The sequence below is a fragment of the Agrilus planipennis genome, unplaced genomic scaffold (assembly GCF_000699045.2).
Source record: "Agrilus planipennis isolate EAB-ADULT unplaced genomic scaffold, Apla_2.0 scaffold12, whole genome shotgun sequence".
NCBI classification, from domain to species: Eukaryota; Metazoa; Arthropoda; class Insecta; order Coleoptera; family Buprestidae; genus Agrilus; species Agrilus planipennis.
In genome coordinates this window covers 18599-25789 of record NW_020439003.1, presented here as the reverse complement: position 1 = coordinate 25789, position 7191 = coordinate 18599, and positions in this window count along the sequence as shown.

Here is a 7191-nt window from a genome sequence, read left to right as displayed (position 1 = left end):
TACATTTTTATATTATCAACAAAAGCAGCATTTATTAGCCCATTTGGCATGAGAATAAGGTACACATTAACTGAATATTAATGGTTATATAAATAAGTAAAGAATACATTTAGAAATTTGAAGGAGTGACTACAATATTATTTAAAAAAGAAAAAATCCTTATTGATATATCCTTCCAATAAAAATTTTTTATATGAACCTATCAAATGCAGTTTCTCCTGCATCTACATTTATAAAATATTTCCCGTTAATATTTCTTTGGCACAATCATCTAGTGGAGGATCTTTGTGTAAGGGTAAGTTACACGGTGCGAAACCCTTCAGTATTAAGTTATTGTTTTCTAGTGGAAGTTTCTGTTGTCCCACAATAATTTTCAGCATCTAAACTGACTCCTACCATTAAAATTAAGATTAAAACCGAGAAATAATTAGTCAAAGTGTCTAAAGGTTAGGGTGCGAAGCCCTCCAATATTATATTATTATATTCCAATGGGAATTGTTTTTATCTCACAATTACTTTTTGTATCATAATTCTAAAAGACATTTTATGTAGGATAATGCCGATGAAATAATTTGTTGTCAGCGAGCCTCAGGGTTATTTATAGGGTACGAAGCCCCTTAATATTAGCTTACTACATTTCAGTGGAAGTTTTTCTTTGTCCCGCAATACTTTTATGTATTTTTGCTTTATGAGTAACTTAAAGTAGGATTATCCTTATGTGATAATTTGTCAACGAATCTAAGGGTTATTTGTCGGGTGCTAAACCCCTAAATATTAAATAATTATTTTTCAGTGGAAGTTTTTGTTGTTCCAGAATAATTTTTTGTATTATAACTCCACTAGGCATTTAAATTAGGATATGTCTATGACATAATTTGTCAGTTAGTGATAGGGTGTGAAGCACTCCAATATTAAATTATTATTTTTCAGGAAAAGTTTTTCTTGTCCAATAAGTATTTTTGTGTATCTAAACAGTAAGAGACCTTTTAAGAAGGATAATGCATATGAAATAATTTGTCAACCCGTCTGAGGGATATTTATAGGGCGCGAAACCCCTCAAATATTTTTCAGGGGAAGGTGTTCGTATCCCACAATTATTTTCTATATCTAAATTCTAAGACTCGTTTAAATTAAGATAGGAATCGTGAAATAATTGATTAGCAGTTCTAAATGTTAAATATAGGGTGCTAAACCCTTCAACATTAAATTATGATTATTCAGTTGAAGTTTTTCTTGTTCGACACATAATTTTTTGTAACGTAGGTCTATAGGTTATTTAAAATAGGATTATACCTATGACATAATTTGTCAGCAGGTCTGAAGGTTAATTGGGTAGTTTACTACTTACATTGCATTGAAAGTTTATATTGTAATGCCATTTTTTTAGTTTATCACGTTTATATGCAGTTTTCAATGGAGACATCAACAGTGAGTCAAGCGACGAACCCGTATAATACATTTTCATATTATCAGCAAAAGCAGCATTTATTAGCCCATTTGGCATTAGAATAAGGTACACATTAACAGAATATTAATGGTTATATAAATAAGCGGGTCTGAAGGTTAATTGGGTAGAATCTCCCCCAATATTAAATTATTATTTTTCAGAGGAAGTTATCCTCCCACAATTAGTTTTTGGATCGAAGCTCTAAGTCATTTAAATTAAGATTAGAACCGTGAATTTCATTTTGTATATTGTGATTTAATTACATACCTAAAAATTTTGGCATCTAATTAAAAAGCGGAAAAAGTTAAATAAAAAAATTCTACACCTGCTTCAGTAATTAAAAAGTAAAAAACGAAATGCAAAATGATCGGTGTAGAAAGTAAAATTAACATTCTCCTAACTCATATGCAGATTATTTTCCCATGTGCTGACAAACTAATTAATATTCTGTTAAAATGTAACAACAATACTGTTATGCAGTCGCATGTATCAACAACGCATGTATGCGTGTACACAACAACTTTTACTTAAAAAATTATTAATAATAAGAAACTACACCTATAAATATGTATGTTATACAGTCACTGACGCCAGTTGATTGTAGCCATTTACTCTAATACATCTTAAGTACATCTATATGTACCTATTGCATACATACGTAGATACCTACATACATAAGTATGTAGTCGTGAATAATACATCGTCAAAAACGTAGGTAGATATTTAATTAGATATTGCTTCAAAACAAATTATTAATTTGTTAATCAGTTTAATCAATGAATCTATAATTAATCAGTCAGTGATACTGATTATAGTGTAATTATTTCTATACCTATTGGTACAAGGTATATGCATGTCTTCATATATACCAAAAGCTTTTTAACATTAATTTGTCTTATGGCTTAATGAGTGTAATATAGTGATTCGTCACATAGGAGAGATCAGGCATTAATAGTAATTTGTCTAAAATCGTGTTTTAATAAACGTATATGTTACGTTAAATGCTTCGGAAGTGTTTTGGAGGCTATTTCAAAAGGAAATTGGATATTAATATATCCATAATAGTAGAAATCAAAAAGAATCTTGCAACATACATAAAAAGTAACAAAAACGAGTATAAAAGACGTAACTCTCTATAACGAAGACCATTTCTGTATTAAAATGTTTTTGACTCCCAGGTATACTATTTATTCAATTTCAAAAATTGCAATTTTGGATTACTTACATCTGTACAACATATGAACTAGGATCATCAAACGTCAATTTAATTAATCTCAATAATGCTTCAATCAGATCATTTTTTGTCAGTTTCTACTGATACAATGGTATAGTTTTTATATCTTATTAAAATTACAAAAAATAATCGAGTGCCAGAAACTTAGGACTCACATCCAAACACTAGTAATTCAATCTCTGACAAGCAATAAATAATTGTGAAGTGAATATAAAACAATATTTCCTTACCAAAAGTTATGTACACCTATGGTTGATTTTTGACATATTCACCTTAATGATTAAGACATTTGTAATGCCTGCGGACAGCTTTTCAATACTGACTTCATAAAATGTGGCCGCCAATGAATTTAAATGAGCTTTAACATTTAAAACAAAAAAGTCATGCAACGCAAAGGCACACTGGGTTGTTTCAATTCAATGTCATGGATCAGAACAATTCTAAAAGTAAGGATACATAAGGATAAGGATTATTTTCGACTTAGAATGAGTTCAATGTTTTCCCTACTTCTTCCGTTTCCAACGAGAAGCTTTGAACGAACTCTTTTAAATTCATCGGTAAGCTAATCTACATGAAGAAAAGATGCATAAATCGTCGAAATGTAACCTTAAGTAAAAAATATTTTTTTTATATTCACATGACTTTTATTTATAGCCTGTCGGAGGTTGTAAAAAGAAAGACTCTCTTGCATTATCTATTAGACAAAAAGTCAGTTATATTTAGCATTGCCCTCACTGTATATGACTGTATTTAAAATCTTTAGATGTACCACGGATGTGTCTTGAGTGCAATTCTTTTTTTTTTTTGTTTTATATTTCTCTATAACCGACTCTCTTGTCTACGTTACTTCCGGCGTACACGTTATACCGTATTCATGTTATTTTACCTGACGGACGGGGTCTCAGCCTCAGCAAATCATGTCACGTCCGAGAGAGAAAGAAGAGTTCGTAAAAGTTTGAATTGCTACTTTACGGAAGCCCGTTTTAATAGAAGCACGTTTTACACTTTCAATGCAACTCCGTAAAGACTTGGGAATCAACTTCAATTTTACAATGGCACGTTATCATCTAACTTTTCTAAGCGAACTCAAACACGCCAGCAAAATAGGTCGTTCGATACCTCGTTCCGGGATTAAACAAACACACGTTGTAATTTCGAGAGCACATTTTATACCTTCAACAACTTCTCAACGAATGGGAAAACGAAAATCCTGAGATTGAGAAATTTACAAAGTTTAACAATGTCGACGGTTTCAATTAGTCGTTCGACGAAGAATGATGTGGAAGTAGATCATCAAATACGTAAAAGCATTAATAAAATCAAAACTTACCAAGTTTTCTGGCTTATGTCTGCCACCTGCAAATAAAATAAAATATACATTTACTAAAATAAATAAAAAGGGTGTAGGTAATTAAATAAATGGAAAAACAAGGGTCAAGTTATTTTCCAGAGCTAGGTTCGAATACTGGTTAAACGTATCCAGGCATAGGATACAGATATTAGTGGCCAGGTACTCTTAGTTTCAAAATATACGGATCATCATCATAAGGTAGTCAGTCTTAAGACTGGTTGGATACACACTTCCACTTTTTCCTATCGTGAGTTAACCTTCGCATTTCCCCAAAACTAGATCATTCCACATCTTGAACAATCTGTAACACCACATTTTGAACACATTTAACCTTCTCTTTTCCGCCGCTCTCACCGTTCATGTTTCGCACCCGTCCAGCGCCGCGCTTTAAAGATACACCTTTAACAATCTTTTTCGAATTTCTAAATTAACCATTCGCGAGCATAGAAGTGACTTCTTTTTGTTGAAGGCGACTTGACCCTGCGGTATCCTCTGTTTTATATCCTACTACTTCTTACATCCTAACTTATCTGACTTCCTAGATACCTAAAATTAGCCACTTCGTTTCTAATCTTTCGCTTCCTATCTTTATATTCGCTCTTTCCCTACTTTTTCTTCCCTTACATACCATTGTTTTACCTTCTTGATTTCATTTGCACAACTAAGCATACTAATCCTTTGCCCCTGTATATCTATCACTAAAGTTGTCTTGTCTTTCATAGATGCAAATACATGTGATATAGTGTTTGACTTTTTTATATCCACAAAATTGTCTATTAGATATTATCAAGATATTAATAATACAGTTACAATAGAAACAAAATTTTCGGCTGGTATACATTATTTAACACATTACAGTATTCAATAAAACAACAGTAGGCCTAACAGAAAGCAGATATGAATATTAACACCTTTTTAGAGTCGATTCAAATGAGATCAAGCCCAGCTGCTACTGTCGATTTATTATCAATCATTTCATCGCTTATTTTTGAAGCTATTATGTTAATATGTAGTTTTAAGATTGGTATCGACCAGGTATGCCTTAAATAGCTAAAACGTTATTGTTTTCATTTCACTACTGTCTTGTACCGTAATATATTTTTCATTTAAACTCATTAGAGCAACGTTTTCGCATTATGTCCACGTCCTCATGTCTTTGCAGATGTATAAAGCGTTAAAACGCCTGTTCCACTTTCCGATTCTAATACTGTAACTGTCAATCAGAACAAGGATATTTAATTTCGAATAACACCTGAACAGCGCGTACATATTATCTTTGTATGTATGTATGTATACATACAGAGACATAATTGGTTGTTCCAAACGCGTTGGGCAATCGTGAATAAGCCAAATTTCTGATGTATTTCGATATTTCGTTTAATACTTGATTAGCCAAAGCAGAGAAAAGAAAATTAATTTTGCAATTCTTTCATAATCAGGCATTTGAAGTCTACAAGTAAATCAATAGCAAACGTACTATCTCATCTTTCGACACATAATATTTCTAGTGTGGGATCTTAATTTCAGGCAAACCAAGTATAGTTCGTTTCAAGTAGGTTTGCGTTTTAGATTGTAGCCCCAGATCTAAGCCGATGTGAAGATATTGTGCGGTCTATACGAAAAAAAGTACCCGAGCGAATAATTTGAATCAAAATGTTTCCTAATCAAGCAATTTTAATCAAATTATTATTTATTATTTGCAATAAATAAAATTCGACTTTCAACATCAATTTTAAGTTTGCAAGTTGCAGAAAGTTGTCTCATATTGGTTTTTGAAAGGCTGTTGCAGTAAGAGGTAAATAATAACAACAAGCATATTCATTAATTTAACTAGTATTTATTAATTTTAGGCGATTCAAATAGGTAAAACAATTAATATTTGCAGTGCCCAAAGCTCTGCATATGAACTGAACCGCGTAATTCGGCAGAATAATTGGTTTCGTATACTTAAAATGGTAATCCCTAATAATAATTCACCAAGAACATAAATATAAAAACTACTTTGCCATTAGCGTAAGAATTGATAAAAAACTAAGAGCCAATTACGGGCAAACTAAGGAAGTTTTATTATGCATTCCTTCATCATTTTCTGAATGTAATTTTTAATTAGATTATATGACACACAACCTGGAAATTGTCTAGTTAAAAATTGTTTTTCTTCTCCGTTTATGATTTTTGGAAAATACTTACAAGTAAAACAAAAATAGTGGTATACAATGAAAGAAAAAGAAGGGAAAGGACGAATAAAAAGATGGAGACGGAAGATTAGAAGAAGTCAGGATGGAAGGAGCAGTAGGGATATAAAGCAGAGGAGTCGCCTTCAATAAAAAGAACTCACTTCTATGCACGTGAACGATTAATTTAGAAATTCGAAAAAGGTTGTTAAAGGTGTATATGTTTGGGCGCGACGGAAAAGAAAAGGTTAGAAGCGTTTCCGAAATGGTGTTACAGTGAAATGATGAGGATGCTGTGTATAGAGAAGGTTAGAAATGAAGAGATATTGGAAAGAATAGGAGAATAGAGGACCATATGGAAGTCAATAAAAAATAGGCGAGATAGGTTGGTATTAGGACACCTTTTTAGGCAAATAGTTAAGGATGTGGGTTGCTCTAGTTTTAGGGAAATGCAAAGATTAGTTCAGGATATGAAATGGTGGAGTCCAACCAGTCTTAAAACTGACGACCTTATGATAATGATGACTTACATATACTGAATAAATATTTTAAAGCGATTTACTGTGTTTAGTAATATTAATTAGGTACTATTGTTTACCAAAACTCAGGATCTCTGAAAACGATGAAAAAAGCTTGTTAACTTCGCAACTATTCAAGTCAGTTAGAAGTGGCAAACTCACTGTAGCTTTTCTTATTTATAGTGACATTGGCATTCATCAGAAATAATTAAGCTGATTTTACTCAAGCACCTTCTCATATGACTAAATATACATGTAGTGTGTCTATGAAGATACCTGTATGAAAACTATTTGTATTTTAGCGAGAGATGTTACTGTAAATCGAAATTCACTGATGGATTAAATTCTGAAACGTGATAGGTATTGAATCAGCTTCTATATTCCGAAACTGCGAGCCAACTTGTAGGCAACATTTGTAACACAAAACTAGCGGTCAAAAACCTTAGACGAAAAAAGTCCATTGTAAA